Source organism: Saimiri boliviensis, chromosome 7 (assembly GCF_048565385.1).
Source record: "Saimiri boliviensis isolate mSaiBol1 chromosome 7, mSaiBol1.pri, whole genome shotgun sequence".
NCBI classification, from domain to species: domain Eukaryota; kingdom Metazoa; phylum Chordata; class Mammalia; order Primates; family Cebidae; genus Saimiri; species Saimiri boliviensis.
The window spans coordinates 38,380,772-38,398,874 of NC_133455.1; the positions used below are offsets into that span (position 1 = coordinate 38,380,772).

General features: G+C 38.8%; 1 protein-coding gene across 8 annotated transcripts in view; it reads left to right on the forward strand.

Annotated features, from left to right (window-relative positions):
* The first annotated feature begins 1,854 nt into the window (after nt 1-1,854).
* Nucleotides 1,855-18,103, forward strand: part of CEP83 (centrosomal protein 83) — a 171,392-nt gene continuing 155,143 nt past the window's right edge. For 6 of the 8 annotated variants that reach the window (XM_074402419.1, XM_010340166.3, XM_074402421.1 and 3 more), the window contains exons 1-2: nt 1,855-2,090; nt 3,343-3,449. The gene's annotated coding sequence lies outside the window, so the exon portion shown is untranslated. The other 2 variants (XM_074402417.1, XM_074402416.1) reach the window with 2 other exon arrangements.

Below are 18,103 nucleotides of genomic sequence, written 5' to 3' on the forward strand. Positions count from 1 at the left end.
AACAATGAATCAAAAGCAATGTGTAACATACAGTTAAAAAAAGGATCTATGTCCATGTGTGTATGCATGGCAGGAGCAAACAATTTATTGGCACAGAAGGAATTAAAGTGTGTATTGTGACAAATACCATGACAGGCACACAGAGAACAGAGTGGATACTCAGTCCAATTTGTGGAGGCAAAAGTATGATGTCCAAGTGGTAGGTTAGCTTGTCCAGCTATAGGTAAATGAATATAATTAAAGACCTTCCTTATCTGAAGATTGTATATACACTCACCTTAATTGTCTTCTCTTTTTACGGTTTCATTTTTTGCCTTTTAAGTCTTTTATTCATCTAGTATTTGATAAATGAGATGGATGTAAAGCACTTCCCCAGTGGCCAGGCCATTTCCCGAAGAATCTTTTCCCACTGACCAATGATTTGTAATGTATAGTTTACTGGTTACCACTGAGATTTCTGCAGTTGTCCGGCTCCAGCGTTTAAATGTAATGGTTTTGGGCAACTCTGTAAAATGGAGGTAACAACTGTACTTACCTTACGGAGATGTGAAAATTAAATATGACCTGAAAAAGTACTCCAGTACTTGACACACAAATGCTCAGCAAATGAGCTATTATTACACATAACACTCATAAATACACGGGAATTTCTGGATTCTCTATTGTTTCCCATGTCTCTTCTAGGTAATCCATCCAGCAACACTCCATTACCAACTCATTGTCCTGTTTTCCCCTCCTCTTCTTTAAAGAGACACGGTCCTAATGGCCCATTTTCCCTCATTTCACCAAGAAAAATCACCTCTCAGTTGCCTTTCTAATAATCACTAAAGCCTGAAAAATCATAACCTTAGGGGTAAAAATAAGCTGTGCTTCACAAAGTAGTGAGAATCAAAGCCCAACCAAGGCACTGAACAAACGCTGGGGAAGGGAAGGTGTCTGTTTCTTCCAACACCTATTTGAAAGGCTGACCAACTACTTTGTTTCAGCCTTTGGATGATCATGGAAGTTCTCAAAAGTGAGCACCTCCTCTTCCGAGTCTCGTTTATAGCCTGAAGACCAGTAGTTTCCCATGTCGCCCCAGGTGGGCCCTGAATTTGGGATAACCAGAAGAGGAGTCTTGGAGCAGGAGGTGCGGAGGCGAGGAGAGGCTCTTTCCCGGGGGGGTGGGCCAGACCTGAGGTTCCCTCGTGTAAGCTAAGCCGACTCCCTACTCACGGGGTGATGCCCAAGGCAGATATGGCGGGCAGGGGACTTTGGGAGCGCATATCTGCACACACGGGCACGATGGCAGGCTGGCGGGCGGAGGGGGAGAGGTCGCGGCAGGACTACCATCGACGCCCTCAAAGAGCGCGGGAAGAGGGAAGGAGAGGCACCAAAAGGAGGAAAGCCCCTTGAGACGGTGCGTCGGAGAGAGGCCAGGGAGACCGACTTCGTGCTCCAAGGACGCGCGTCACCCGGACTCCCGGAGGCAAGTCGCGGGGCTAGATTTTCCGTTCTCTGAGGCTCGGGGAATCTCTTGAGTCCACCCCGGGGCCCTCTAGGAACGCCTACGGGAGCGCAGTCCGGATCCCCGCGCTGCCGCCACAGCCAATGGCCGCTCCCACCTGGGTTCGTTAGTCTCCTCCCTCTAACGGCTCCGGCGGCAACACGCGTCCTCGGCGTGGGTGACGTCGGCGTCGGGGCGGGACTTCCTGCTTCGCGCGCCGCGGGGCCTAGCGGCAGAGCCCGCTCCTCCAGGCTGGAGGGGCGGTGCGAGGCGGCGGCTTCTCGGCCGGACGTCAGCGCTGGAGGTGGCTCCGCACGCCTGAGGAGCGGGGCTTTTCGCCGCCGCCGCCGCCGCCGCCCTCGGACCTCTCCTGGGAGACTTCACATTTCCCTAGTGGCTGGAGCCCGAGGGGTCCGCTCGGTCCTCCTCCTCCTCTTCAGCTTACGCAGCGAACTGAAGAGCGAGGCGTGGCGGGCTGGGCCGAAACCCCGCTGTGGGGCCGTAACCCTCGTCCCGATGCCTCCGTGAGCAAAGCGGAGCGGGTGCCGGTGGTTGGGGCTGTGGCGGTGTCCTTGGTGGCGAGCGCGGCCGGAACTCCGGTCACGTAAGTTTTCCATGTGCGCGTTGCAGGGAGCGTGCGAGCGTCTGGTATGTGACCTTTCTGGGGACGGCGTCTTGTTTGCTTTTTTGAAATACTCATTTTGTCCCTCCACAAACTGTCCTTGAATCCATTTCTAATTTTCCTCGTCGAGTAGTGGAAATGCGTGTCAGAAAAGTAGGCAGAGACGCTTGCTCCGAAGCCAACTGGATGCACGTGAAACTCTTTATGGAGCTTTAGGGTGTAGTCTGGCGTGGTGGTTGTGTAGCCAGTTTAGTAAATGGCCGAGTGTTTAAAAGTACCTCCAGCTTAATTTACGATGAAAAAGCTATGCTACCATTTTCCTTAGCTTTGAAAACAATTTGAATAAATAGTGTTGTCAGCTGTCATTACTTAGATAACGCCTAAACTATGTTAGCAGAGACCGGGTTTGAATACTTTGGTACGTCTTCAGTGTCCAACTTTTGACTGTAATCAGTGGGCATGTTGCTCTTAAAAATATCCACTGCTAAGTATTTTTAAAGTCTTTGATTACTTTAGTTGTAATAAGGAAGCTCTTTGAAGTCTCACAGATGTCTAGGATAAAGAGAGACTTGCCTGAATTTCTTGTATGTGATGTATACTTCATGATCTGTTCAGACTTTGAGCAGCTCTCAAACGGAGTAGGTTGTTAAAGCAGTGCTTCTGTTACCAAGCAACAAGTCTGTAAACAAGTCTGACATTCAACTAAAACACAAATGTATCTATCGTACAGTTACCTGGATTCAGAATTCTCGGTATTTATGAGTTTAGCCTGTAAGGGGTTAAATACCTTTTGTGTTCAGGTTTGATTTCAAACTCATTTTGTTCAGAATTATTAGAATGCTTTATTTATTTGAGAACTGAGTGTTGCTCTATCGCCCAAGCTGGAGTGCAGTGGTGTGATCTCCGCCAATTGCAACCTCCGCCTTCCGGGTTCAAGCGATTGTTGTGCCTCAGCCTCTGAGTAGCTGGGATTAAAGGCGCGCGCCACCACGCCCAGCTAATTTTTGTATTTTTAATAGAGTTGGGTTTTCACCGTGTTGGCCTGGGTGATCACCTCAGCTTCCCAAAGTGCTGGGATTACAGGCGTGAGCCACCGTGCCAGGTCAGGATGCTTTAAATTACAAGTGCCACACAACACTCTCCTGAGAGTTTGTGAATGGTTTTGAGTTATCCTTCGGTTATGTAGGACACAGTATGCTGGTTATTCCCCTTACTTTGAGTATTTTCTTTCCAGGTCAGATGAAGTGTGCAGACTGTATTTAGGAATATTCTCAAATAATAGTGAAATACAATTTAGAGTTCCATGCAGCACTGGGAGATTGAAACACTGATTATTCACAGGTAGGTTTTTTGTTTTTGTTTTCGTTTTAGTTTTGAGACGGAGTTTTATTGTTGTCCAGGCTGGAGTGCAATGGTATGATCTCAGCTCACTGCAACCTCTGCCTCCCAGGTTCAAGTGATTCCCCTGTCTCAGCCTCTGGAGTAGGTGAGATTACAGGCCCATGGCACCACGCCCTGCTAGTTTTTGTATTTTTAGTAGAGATGGTTTCAGTTTCACCATGTTGTGTTTTTAGTAGAGATGGTTCACCATTTTCACTACGCTGGTCACAAACTACTGACCTCAGGCAATCCTCTTGGCCTCCCAACGTGCTGGGATTATACTGGTGAGCCACTGGGTCTGGCCTATTCACAGGTAGTTTTTAATCCTTGGTTTACCAGTCACCACACTGTCTCCTCTTATTGAACACTTAATGATATAATTTGTATGGCAAGTTGTTAGTTTTCAGAGCACTTTGTGAATGATCTTTTGAATCAACAACCTTTCAAGTAAGGAAGTATGAGAGAACATTTGAGACAAGACTAAATGACTTCTTTGAAATCAATCTATTAATCATGGGAATTGCAACTTGAAGTTTAATGTTCTTTTCATCAGATGCCCTTGCTGTATTGCTGAAATCCATGAACTTCATTTTAGTTCTCTTCTTTTTTTCTTTGCTATATGCTGATGTTGAAGTAATGAAATAATCAAAAGTTGGGCAAGATGGAGAAGGAAAAAAAATCAAGAATGACGTGTATGATAAAATTCTTAGTATTCAGAAATCAGCATTATGTCATGAGATGTTCTAATTAAAGAAGCTTTGAATGAAATCTTAACAGAAAAATTAGTGAATTTTAGTGAATTGTCAGAATCCCCCACCCCCAGGTACTGTCTCTTTGCCTAAAGTAAATGAGCTTTTAATTTTGTCATACATAATATATTAGGTTCAGTAAGTAAATTTCACATATTGCTTAACCTGTATATGCTTTTAGGGAATGTGTGTAAATCTGTGTAAAAAACTTCTATTAACCCAGGTTCACATTTCTTGACTTAAGCTGAACCCTTTGAAATCCTCTCCCCTTGCGTTTCAAGCATATGTTCTTTTTGGAAAATGTGTTTCTGCCCAGATCAGTTTACTCACTATGTCTTAAACCTGCTCTGTACTTTCTCCTTTTCATACTAGTCTGCATGTCTTTCTATCCCCCATGACCTGATTTCATCCCTTCTTTCTTAAAATCTAAATTGTACCTTTTCTCTAAGGTTCAATTCTACCATGATTTCATACATACATAGGAATAGTATGCATCTGTGAGTTACATTTATTTAATACTTATGCTTTTATTGTATAATTTTAGCTTTTTTGACTTCCTAACTAGATTATAAGCTGTTTAAAGGCAGGACCTCAGATCTTGATGAGCTGTATCCTTAGTCTTTTCCAAGTAGAAGTTGCTGAATAAATCTTTCCTAAAGATGACTGATATGGTTAGGCTTTGTGTCCCCACCCAAATTTCACCTTGAATTATAATCCCCATAATCCCCGTGTGTCAAGGGAGAGACCAGGTGGAGGGAACTGGGTCGTGGCAGCAGTTTCCCCCGTGCTGTTCTCATGATATTGAGTTCTCATGAGATCTGATGGTTTTATAAGTGTTTGGTAGTTCCTCTTGCATTCATTCTCCTTCCTGCTACCTTGTGAAGAAGGTGCCTTGCTTCCCTTTCACCTTCTGCCATGATTGTAAGTTTCCTGAGGCGTCCTCAGCCATGTGGAACTGTGAGTCAATTAAACCTCTTTCCTTTATAAAGAAAATGGACTAATACAATGACAGTTATGCATTTCTACTTCCCCCCCTTCTATAGTATTATAAAAGTAAGAAGATTGTGTAGAAAAGACAGTAATTGAAGGAGGAATGGCAACAGTAAGCCATAAAAAAGATTAAAGAGTAGGAATTCACGAAATCAGAAGTAAAGGTTCTGTTCCTAGAAAGTGAGTATTTGAGAATTTCCCATGACAATACCAGCGGTAAGGACGCTCTCAGGAATGCTAGCACTATTCCCCAGTGGGCTTGGGGAGTGTGATCAGTTTCCTGGTTCCTAGTAAAGTATTATTTTATTAATTATATTTTTTTCGTCAGGACTACCCTCTCTTATGTCGTAGAGAGATCACTGACTGTCAAGTCTAGTACTCTCTCACTTTTTCTTTCTTTCTTTTCCTTTCTTTTTCTATTTCTTTCTTTTTCTTTTTTTTCTTTCTTTTCTTGGTGGAGTCTTGCTTTATTGTGCAGGCTGGAGTATGGTAGTCTGATCTTGGCTCACTGCATCCTCCACCTCCTGCGTTCAAGTGATTCTCTTGGCTCAGCCTCCCAAGTAGCTGAGAGTACAGACACCTGCTGCCACACCCTACTGAAAATTTTTGCATTTTTAGTAGAGACAGGGTTTCACCACGTTGGCCAGGCTGCTCAGACTTCTGGCCTTAAGTGACCTGCCCACCTTGGCCTACCAAAGTGCCGAGATTATAGGTGTGAGCCACTGCGTTAGGCCTGCTATTTCTTTTAACTGAGCTATAATCCAAGATGGAAGAAATTAAGAAAGTGAGGAAATGCCCAGTTATTTGCCTTCTGTATGTTGTGACTTCAGATTGCTTTTGGATTAAAATTCAGAGTTAGTAGGAACCTAAACCTGGCCTTTCCCTTTTGGAAAATACCTATCTGTCTCAAACTATGTCTGTAAAATGTCCAGGTAGGTTGGATGTGGTGGCTCATGCCTGTAATTCCAGCACTTTGGGAGGCCAAGGTGGGTGGATCACGAGGTCAAGAGATTGAGACCATCCCGGCCAACATGGTGAAACCCCATCTCTCCTAAAAATACAAAAATTAGGTGGGCGTGGTGGTACATGGCTATAGTCCCAGCTACTTGGGAAGCTGAGGCAGGAAAATTGCTTGAACCCAGGAGGTGGAGGTTGCAGTGAGCCAAGATTGTGCCACTGCACTCCAGCCTGGCGACAGAGCAAGACTTTGTTTCCAATTTAAAAAAAAAAAAAAAAATGTCCAGGTAGTTTTTACGGTCTCACTCAAAATTCTGTATGTGATGCTTATAACAAAGAGTTACTTCAATTGAAGGTGTAAAAGATAAAGTTGAGTCTCAGAATGCTTTCATAAATATTTGTTTGATCTAGTTATTTCTTGGGTGAATTTGCCATTCTAGCTTCTGAGTTGTTGCCCAGTAACACAATTGCAGTATAGCGTAGCAACCCTTGAAAACAGTAGCATTGAACTATGGGGATTTTGCTGACGAAGTTGCAGTGCCTATCTCTGGTGTTCACATTCAGTCTCTCTCAAGTGTGATTGCACTTTGTTTTAAGGCAGCTATTTTAGATATTGTTAAACTTAAGCGGCATACAATATATACTTTTTTTTTTGAGACAGAGTCTCGCTCTGTTGCCAGATGTCAGCCTGGAGTACAATGGTGTGATCTTGGCTTACTGCAACCTCCGCCTCCCAGGTTCAAGTAATTGTCCTGCATTCCGAGTAGCTAGGACTACAGGCATACACCACCACACCTTGCCGTTTCTCCAGGCCGGAGTGTGGTGGTGCCATCTCGGCTCACTGCAACCTCTGTCTCCCGGGTACAAGCAATTCCCCTGCTTCAGCCTCCTGAGTGGCTGGGACTACACTATGCCTAGCTAATTTTTTGTATTTTAGTAGAGACAGGATTTCACCATGGCCAGGATGGTCTTATCTCCTGACCTTGTGATACGCCAGCCTCAGCCTCCCAAAGTGCTGGGATGACAGGCGTGAGCTACTGCGCCTGACTGAAATGGTTCTTTATAACATTTTTGTATTACTTCTGGAGCTTCGTGGGAAGCTTAGATCAATAAGCACAATTTAATAGAGAATGTAATTTTGTGGGAAGAGAATTGTGATTCAGGAGACCAAGGGTGAGTCACTTCACCTTTCTTGGCCTATTTTCTCATTGGAAAACATAAATCTCTGAAAGTTTCCTTCAGAGATTGTGTACTTCCTATTTGAAACAAATTTTGTTTCTCCTGTTTATTGGTTTAATCAGTATTTGAGATCCTATTATGTGTCTTGAGCTATGCTAGGCACTGGGGAGATTGTGAATAAGACATAGTGCTAAGTTTCAAGCACCTTATTGTCTGATCGGAGAAATGGACAAAGTAAATAGTAATTTGTAATAAAGCACATGAAATGCTCTAAGGATACATAAGAATACGTTCTGGGGCATGTAGGAAGGATACCTGGCCTAGAACTAGACAGAATATGCTAAAATTGAGGAATGTCTCATTAGAATCTTGTAAGTGTAGTTTTAGGGTGTACAGAGCAGTACTCAACTTGGCCTGGAGGGAGTTAGTCAAAGAAAACTAGGGAGACATTTCTTGAAGTTGGAGAGAGAGAGAAAAGTCATCAACAACAGTGGTAGTTGAAATACCGGGTATAGATGAGGTTCCAGAGAGAGTTGTGTAGAATTAGAAGAGCGCTTGTGAACAGCAGCATGTCATGGGTAGTTGGAGAAAGAAAGTAGGGAGGAAATCCAGAATAGGGTATAATTTTGGAAGCCAAAGAAGGAATGTACATCACGTTTAGTTTATCAATTAAATGGAAATTGTTACTCAAGAAACATTGACTATGTAGTCCTATAAACCATAAACCCATCTAAATAAAGATGCCCTCTACAAAGATCTGAACTTACAAATGGGGGTAGTTTAAGTCCTTGCTTAGCAGCATAACAAGGAAAGAGAGTGTACTTTGGAGCCTGGATCCTGAGATTGAATGTTAAGATTACTAGCTGCTTGATTTTTTGAACCAGTGACTTAATTTTTTGGTCCTCATTGTCTTCATACATAAAATACTTTTGTGGGGGGAAAAAAAAAAGAGTCATGCATGGATTAAAAGAAGGTAAGTTGTAAACCTGACTTTTAGGGGACATTCTTTATTGATTTTCATCCAGGCCATTGTTAATGACTCTTCTGAACTACATATCCTTCTTTTCCTTTCCCATTCCCAATCATATTCTTTTATCTTCAAGAACCACCAGAATTCCTGCCTTTTCTTTGATATCTTCCTATATGGATGATATTTCAAATTTTCCGTAATGGAATGAACATGTCCTGTGTCCCTCAGAATTAGCAACACTATTCTTTTTTAAAGCCTTAACAAGGAAATTATATTATCTCACAGATAAGTTTTGAGATAGGTGGTTCTCAGATTGTCAGTTAAGTGGCTCAGTGATAATCTTTAAGAACCTGGGTTCTTTTTGTTTGGTCATCCTTTGAACTCAGCCTTGATTACTACAACTATCACGAAGTTTTCCAAAGTTTGGAAAAGTTAACTTATTTTTTCTACTTAGCCCCCTTTAAACAGCTTTATTGAGATATGCTTTACCTGCCATAAAAATCACTCATTTTAAGTGTACAACTTAATGGTTTTTAGCAACTTTGTAGAGTTGTTAAAGTGTCATCACAAGGCAGTTTCTGAACATTTTATCAATCCCCCATGTTCTCTCAAGCCCATTTGCATTTAATGTAACTCCTTCCTCCAGCTCCAGAGAACCACTGATCTACTTTCTATTGATATAAATTTGTCTTTTCTAGATATTTCATATGAATGGAATCAAACGATACAGTAGTCTTTTGTGTCTGGCTTCTTTCACTTCATGCTTTTTAGATTTATTAATATATGTACCAATGTCTTTTTCTTTTTAATTGACAAATAGTATTCTTTTTTTTTTCTTTACATTGAAAGGAAACTTTAGTCATCTTTTCAAAGCAATCTAGTTTGTCGAATGGTATTCTTGTGTATTTCCCGTTCACCAGTTGAATAGTATTGGGGAATAGTGGTTCCCATTCACTGGTCACTGGTGAATAGAATTTCCCATTCACCAGGTTATAGACATTGGATTATTTCCAGTTTTTGGCTATTATTGACAATGCTGCTCTGGAGATTTGTTTGTAATTCTTAGCATGAGGATATGTATTCATTTCTTTTGGGTAAATTCCTAGGAGTGGAATTGCTGAGTCATATAGCAAGCTTATTTTTAACTTTTAAAGAAACTGTCAAAATGTAGCTGTACCAGTTACATCCTACCAGCAATGTATCAGTATTCCACATCCTCACCAACAGTTGGCATTGTCTTTTTAATTATAGCCATTCTAGAGAGTATCTTGTAGTGTCCCATTGTAATTTTAATTTGCATTTCCTTAATCACTAATGTTGGACACCTTTTTGTGTGGTTGTTAGCTATTTGTAAGTCATTTTTGGTGGAATATCTGTTTAAGGCATTTGCCCAGTTTTTATCTGTTTTTTTTTGTTTGTTTGTTTGTTTGAACTTAGTGAGTTGTAAGAGTTCTTTATATTCTGGATAAAAGTTTGTATTGTTTTTAATATCGGAGATAAGATTTGTAAAGATTTCTCCCATTTGGTGTCCTGGCTTTTCATATTTTTACTGGTGTCTTTTGACGTGCAAAAGTTTTTAATGAAGTTCATTTTGTGTGTGTGTGTAGCATGTACTTTCATGTTATGTATAAGAACTTTTTGCCTAATCCAAGGTTCCAAAGATTTTCTCTTGTGTTTTCTTTGATCTCTTTCCTTTAAATCTAGGATTCATGTTGAATTAACTGAGTATATGTATAAGAAGAGGATCTACGTTCATTTTTTAAAAATGTGAATGCCAAATTATTCAGTACCATTTGTTAAAAAGACTGTTCTTTTCCCTTCAATTGTATTGGCATCTTTGTAAAATATCGGTTGACTATAATGTAAGAATTTATTCCTGGACTCATAGTTCTGTTCCATATGTCTATAAACCTATTCTTACTCCACCATTCTCTCTTGATTAATGCAGTTTATAGTAAGCTTTAAAATGAGTAGTGTAACATTTTCTTCTTTTTCAAAATTGATTCTATGTTCTTTCCATTTTGATATACAATTTAGAATTAGCTTGTCAGTTTCTACAGAAATCTGATATTTGTAGGATTTGCATTGAATCTATCCATCAATATGGGAAGAATCACTAACTTAACAAACTTAAGTCTTCCAATCCATGAACATGTACTTCTCTCCATTTACTTAGATCTTTAATTTCTCTCAATAATGCTCTTTACTTTTCACTGTACAAATCTTACACTTCTTTGGTTAGATTTATTCCTAAGAATGTTATAATTTTGATGCTCTTGGAAATGGAGTTTTCATGATTTGCTTTCAGATTGTTCATTGTTAGCAAAAAGAAATGCAACCAATTTTTGCATATTGTTTCTACATAGATGATTATGTCTCAAAACAATGACACTTTTTTTTTCCAATCTCAATGTTACTTATTTCTTTATTTTTGCTTTAATTCTTGGGTTAGACCCTCCAGTAAGATGTTGAATAGAAGTGTTGAATGTGAATTGCATTATTCCCAGTCTTAGGGAGAAAACATGCAGATTTTTTACCATTAGGTATAAAAAAAGTTAGCTGTATATTTTTTATAGATGCCTTTTGAAGAAATTTAAGAAAGTTCCCTTATGTTCCTAGTTTGTTGTGAGTTTTTAATCATGAGTGGGTATTAGATTTTATCATGTTTTTTTTTCCTGCATCTGATGATATGGTTGTATGGGTTTTATTTTATGGCTATATGGTTAATATGCTATATTAATTGATTATTGGAGATTAAACCCATCGTGTATTCCTGGGACAGATGGCACTTGGTCATGCTATAAGATCTTTTTTTTTTTTTTTTTTTTTTTTTCCTTAATTTTTGAGACACGGTCTTGCTCTGTGACCAGGCTGAAGTGCAATGGTGTGATCTTGGCTCACTGTGGCCTCAAACTGCTAGGCTCACATGATTCTCCTGCCTCAGCCTCCCAAGTGGCTGGGGCTACAGGTTCACACTACCACATCTAGCTTTTTTTGATATTATTTGTAGAGACAGGGTTTTGCCATGTTGCCTGGGCTGGTCTTGAACTCCGTGGTTCAAGCAGTTTACTCTCTTGGCCTCCCAAAGTGCTGGGACTACAGGCTTAAGCCACCGTACCAAGCCCATGCTGTATAATGTCTGTTATATGTTGTTGAATATGGTTTGTCTGAATATTGATAAGGAATTTTGCATATGTATTCCTGAGGGATATTAGTCTGTTGGTTTCTCATGATCTTTTATCTGGCTTTTATAGCAGGGCAACACTGGAGTCAAGCAAGAATTGCATGGTGCTTCCTGTTCTGTTTTTTTAAAAATAGTTTCCAAAGGATGCTCTTACTTCTTTAAATGTTTGATAGCATTCATTAGTGCAGTTGTGGGGGCCTGGGCATTTCTTTATGGGAATATTTAAAATGATTAATATAGTTTCTTCATTTCTTATTATAGGTCTATTCAGATGTTCTCTTCTAGAATTTTGGTAATTTGTATGTTCTAGGAAGTAGTCCATTTCATATACGTTATCTAATCTGTTGATACAAAGTTTGTATTAAAAAAAATCTAAGTTAATAATTTAAGATGGGCAATGATTTTTCCCTCTTTCATTCTTGATTTTGGTAATTTGCATCTAATTTTCTTGGTCATTCTAGCGAAAGTTTTTTTTTCCCGATTTTGTTGACCTTTTCAAAGAACCAACCTTTTATTTCACTGATTATTTTTCATATTTGTATTTCCTATTTTACTGATTATCCCTCTAAAAATAATTTTTTTTCTGCTTGTTTTGGATTTAATGTCCCCCTTGCTCCTTACTTTTCTAGTTTCCTAAGATAGACGCTTAGATTATTGGTTTGAGACCTTTTTTCTTTTCTCCTATAAATGTTTAAAACTATACATTTTCTTCTAAGCACTGCCTTAGTTGCCTTCTGTATATTTTGGTTTGCTGTGTTTTGTTTTCATTCAATTCAAAATATATTTTAAAAAATTTCCTTGCAATTTCTTCTTTGACCAATGGGTCATTTAGAGGTATGTTTTTAAATTTACCAATAATTGAGGTGTTCCCAGATTTATTTTTGTATTGACAACGAATTCCATTGTGATCAGATCACACATTTTTTATGAGTTTAATCTTTTAAATTTTATTGCGACTTTTTAAATTGTTTTGTGCCCACTGAGTGTATCCTGGAAAATTTTCCTTGTGTGTGTGAAAAGGATGTATATTCTGCAATCATTGGGTGGTATTTTCTGTCAGTTACATCAGGTTTATTGATGAGATTAGTCAAGTCTTCTGTATTCTTGCAGATTTTCTGTCTTGTTTTATCACTCATTGCAATCTTTAGCTATTTTTGTCGAATTATCTATTTCTCTTAATTATCTCTATTTTTCTTTGCTTCATGTATTTTGGAGTTCTTTTGTTACATGGACAGTTACTGTTATATCTTCCTGATAGATACAGTGACTCTTTTCATTATGAAATGTCCTCCTTTGTCAGTAATATTTCTTATCTTAAAATATATTTGTTTCTTGATACTGTACCCACTCTAGTTTTCTTATGGTTACTGTTTCTATAGTGTATTTTTTAAAAAATTCTTTTAATTTTAACCTATTTATGTCTTTGAATTGAAGATTTATCTCTTCTTGACAGCCTATAGTTAAGTTTTATGATCCATCCTAACATAATTCCCCCTTTGAGTAGAGTGTTTAGTTCATTCACATTTAATGTAATTGTTGATAATATTGGATTTACATCTGCATTTTTCATTTTGTTTTCTATTTGTCTCATTTGTTTTTTGCTTTTTCCTCTTTCTTTACCATCTTTCTGTTTTAAATATTCTTTAGTGTATCTTTTTAATTCTGTTGATTTCTTTTGCTATTGTGTTATGTTAGGGATTGCAATATGCCTTTTAACTTATTATAGTTTACTTAGAATACAATAATACTAAATTTTAATAAATTATGGAAACTTCCCTCCTGTTATCTCTTTTCTCTTTTTGGTGCTATATATATTACAGCTATGTGTATTACAAACCCAGCAATTATTATTATTCTTTTATGTAGTCTTATGTCTTTAAAACAGATGAATTGAGAATAATTTTATTTTTAGAGTCTTTAATATTTACTGATGTAATTATAGTTTCCAATGAACTTCATTATCATGAAGATTCTTTTTCTTTTTTTTAGACGGGTTCTCATTCTGTTGTTTAGGCTGGAGTGCAATGGTATGATCTTGGCTCACTATAACCTCCGCTTACCTGGTTCAGGGCGATCTGCCTGCCTCACCCTCTCAAGTAGCTGCGACTACAGGCATGTGCCACCACACCTGGCTAATTTTTGTGTTTTTTGTAGAGATGGGGTTTTGCCATGTTGCTCAGGCTGGTCTTGAACTCCTGGACTCAAGCGAGCCACCTACCTCAGCCTCCCAAAGTGCTGAGATTACAGGCATGAGCGACTGTGCCCAGCCTAGATTAAAGTTATTCTGTGGTGTGACTTCCTTTTATCCTGAAGAAATTCCTTTGGTATTTCTCATAAGGCATGCCTCACAGCAGTGACTTCTGTTAGTCTTTGGTTGTCTATCTGGAAATGTCTTTATTTCATCTTGAAGGGCAGTTGTGCTGAATATATAAGTTTTAGTGGTTTTTTTATTTTGTTTCTTTAAAAAAATATTTTTTCCCATATCATCATTTCTAATGAGAAATAAGTTGTTAATAATATTGTTGTTGCCCTGTATGTGAAGAGTTGCTTTTCTTTTGCTCTTTTTTAAAGATTTTCTCTTTGTCTTTCAGTGTTTGTGGGTTTCTTTGTTTTGGAGTTGTTGGGTGCTTAGATGTGTCCATTAATGTTTTTCATTAAATTTGGTAAGTTTTTGGCAATTATTTCTTTAAAACTTTTTCTCTGCCTGTTTATCTCTTTCCTCACCTCTAGAACTCCCACTATGTGTTTTATGTACAGGATGTCATCATTTAACATTATTTTTTATTTTTTTTACTTTGAGACGAAGTCTTGGTTTGTTGCCAGGCTGGAGTGTAGTGGCGCAATCTCAGCTCACTGCAACCTCTGCCTTCTGGGTTCAAGTGATTTTCATGCTTCAGCCTCTTGAGTAGTTGGGACTACAGGCATGCACCACCACACCTGGCTAATTTTTATATTTTTAGTAGAGACTGGATTTCACCACGTAGGCCAGGATGATCTTGATCTTCTGACCTCATGATCCGCCTGCGTTGGCCTCCCAGAATGTGAGTCACCGTGCGCTCAGCCGTCACATAACATTATTGATAGGTTCTTGGAAACAGACTTTAAGTGAAATAACGTATAATGAAACCAACTTTACTCTAGGCTAATTGATAAAAACAAGAGTTAAATTCCTATAGCTGATCTCTGGCAAGAAAACACCATCAAACTTCTAAATAAAGACCCAGAACACTTCCAACATTAAACATTGAAATAAATGTGAGCTATAATGTTTAAGAAAGATTAGTAAAAACAAGTAAGATAGTTATCTAATTTTTGGTGAACCAATGAGTGACAGTGGTCATAGTGGTGGTGGGTTAAACCAAGAAATAAATATTTGCAAAGCAAAAAATAAAAGGGGTATTTCTTATATCATGTAGTTCAAAAATGATCACAAATATGGCAGGCTTGATAATAGTGCTTTGGTACTATATCATATGTTGTTATGCATTTTCATGATTTTATACTTCGTTTCAGTTTTTATTTTCCAGTAATTTGTATTCATTTATTCATTTTCTAACCTGCTCTAGGGTTCAGGGTTTCCAGTGGCCAGAGCCTATCCTGGCATGGAACCAACCCTGGACAGCATGACATTCCATTGCGTGGTGCACTTAAACATACACCCATACTCATTCTAACTGGGACAATTTAGATCTGCCAGTGAACCTGACATACACATATTTAGGAGATGAGAAGGGGAAGCTGGAGTACTTGGAAAACACAAACAAATGTTTACTTAATCTTTTTTGGTGAAGTGTCCATTTAAATGTTTTGCCCATTAAACAAAATTAGATTGTTTATTTTCCTATCATTTAGTTTTGAGAGTTCTTTATTGTGGGTGCAAGTCCTTTATTAGATTTATGATTTGCAGTTTTTCCCCTGAGTCTGGTCTGTCTTTTCATTTATGTAACAGTGGATTTTGAAGAGTAGAAGTTCTTAATTTTGATGAAGTCCAGTTTGTCAGTTTTTTCTTTTATAGATTGTGCTTTTGGTGTTATATCTGAGAAGTCTTAACCCAAGATCAAAACAATTTTCTCCAGTAGTTTTTTCTAGGAGGTTTATGGTTTAGGTTTTCAATTCAGGCCGCTGATTTATTTTGATTCTATTTTCGTATATGGTATGAGAAACAACTTGGAAGTTCGCTCGCGTGCTCGCTCGCTCGCTCTCTCTCTCTCTCTCTGTGTGTGTGTGTGTGTGTGTGTGTGTGTGTGTGTAAAAGGCACTTGTTCCAGAACCGTTTGTTGAAGACTATCCTTTCTTCACTGAATTGACTGCATTTTTGTCAGAAATCAATTACTGTTTATATTTGACTGTATTTCTGGACACTCTTTTTTGTTTAATGGATTTTTGTGACTGTCTGATGTAATACTACATAGTTTTGATTGGTATTCTACTCTTGTTCTTTTTTGGCTTTTTTTTTTTTGGCTATACTAGGTCCCTCTGTTTCCGAATGAATTTTAGAATCAGCTTGTTACTTTATGTGAAACTGTCTCTGGTGTTTTGAATGACATTGCATTAAATTTGGGAGTAATTAACATCTATCTTAATAGTATTGAATTTTCTGATCTATGAGTGTGGTATATCTTGCTAATTGTAACCTGCTTTTTAAAAAAAATTATAGATATGGAGTCTCACTATGTTACCCAGGCTGGTCTTGAACCCCTGGGGTCAAGTGATCCTCCCACCTTGACCTCCCAAAATTCTGGGATTGCAGGCATGAACAACCACATCTAGCCATGACCTGCTTTTTTAATACAGGCATTGATCAACTTACGACCTATGCAACTTACGACCATTCGACTTTACGACCACAATCGCTAGCCACGACTGCTCCGCGTCTGGCAGCGCAGATGTTGCCCAGCTGGGCGTACAACAGTGCGGACCAGCTTCTGGCAGCACTACCATCTCCACGAGCACCATTTCATCTGTACATATAGCCTACTCAACTTAGGACCAAATCGTGTTACAACCGTTCCGCGGTCCCGACGGTGGTTGTAAGTTGAGCACTACCTGTAGTCTCTTTTTCCATTGGGACACCACTATTAAGTAAGTACCATGAGGATAAGAACTGATTCTATTCTCCACTCCTACCTGGAATTTAGGATGTACTCAGTAAGCATTTATTGAATGATAAAGAAGATTCTTGAACATAAATGTGCATCTCTCTAGTTTTCTTAGGATTAATTTTGGTTGGTAGACTATCCTCCAGAAGTTTTTATTTTTGAGGTAGAAATTTCTTTTTTTATTTTTGAAATTAAGTTTTTGCTCTCGTTGCCCAGGTTGGAGTGCAATGGTGTGATCTTGGCTCACTGCAGTTTTTGCCTCCCAGGTTCAAGCGATTCTCCTTCCTCAGCCTCTTGAGTAGCTGGGATTACAGGCGCCTGCCACTATATCTGGCAAATTTTTGTATTTTTAGTAGAGATGGGGTTTCATCATGTTGGCCAGGCTGATCTTGAACTTCAGAATCACTTGAATCTGGAGGGGCAGAGGTTGCAGTGAGCCGAGATTGCATCATTGTACTTCAGCCTGGGCAACAAGAGCAAAAACTTCATTTCAAAAATGAAATGAAGTGACTCTGTCTCAAAAAAATATATGTGTATATAGAGTAAATATCCTGGGGCAAGCACAAGGGAGGCAGAAACCTATGAAACACACAGGGAAAAGCTACTCTTTATGTTCACTGTTAGAGTGACTAAAAGCTCTGAAAATAGTTTTATGATTTTGCAGACTGTAGGGTTTCAGGTTTGACTCTGATCATGATTTGTGGATTAATTAACAAAATTTAAGAAGGTATTTTATTTTGGCGTAACTGTATGAACAAAGTTGTGAAGGCAAGTAGAAACGTGTTTGAGGGTCTGTAAACTTAATTGACTCTAGCAAAGAGGCCCTGTGGGGCAGCAAAATGTTTGAATTTGTTTAGGGAGCTGGCTAATACAGGGCTGTGAATTTAGCTGGGAAATTTAGATTTGAGTCAGAAAATAAGGATTATCATAGGAGTTACAGTGATGAAGACAGTGTATGAGAAAGATTGTCTTGATGATATTTGTAGGCTATGTAAGAATTAGGAAAGACTAAAGTCTGGGACACTGTCTAGGAGGCTTCTGTTAAGTGTAAAATATTTAAGATTTGGCATTGGAGTGCGATGGCTCTAGAATGGGGAAGAATGATTAAATTCATCCAACAGATGAAGAAGAATCAACAGGATTAATTTGTTGCAAATAGAGGATGGGGATGGATTGTGTGTTAAGAAATGAAAGGAGGATAGTGGTAACTGGCTTTTTTAAGGAGACACGTAGAAAATTTGAAGCTAATGAACTGAATTCTTGTTAAGTTAATGTAGTGGAGAATATGTGATAACTTTTTCTCACCTGTCACTAGGTTAATGACTGAGACCCCTATAACAAAGACAGATTATCAAGAGGAAAGCACACAAATTTATTTGATACAAGCTTTACTTCGTATGAGCCTTCAGAAATGAAGACTGAAAGAAACAGGGAAAACCCATGTTTCTTTAAAAAAAATTATTTCAGTAGTTTTTGGGAACAAGTGA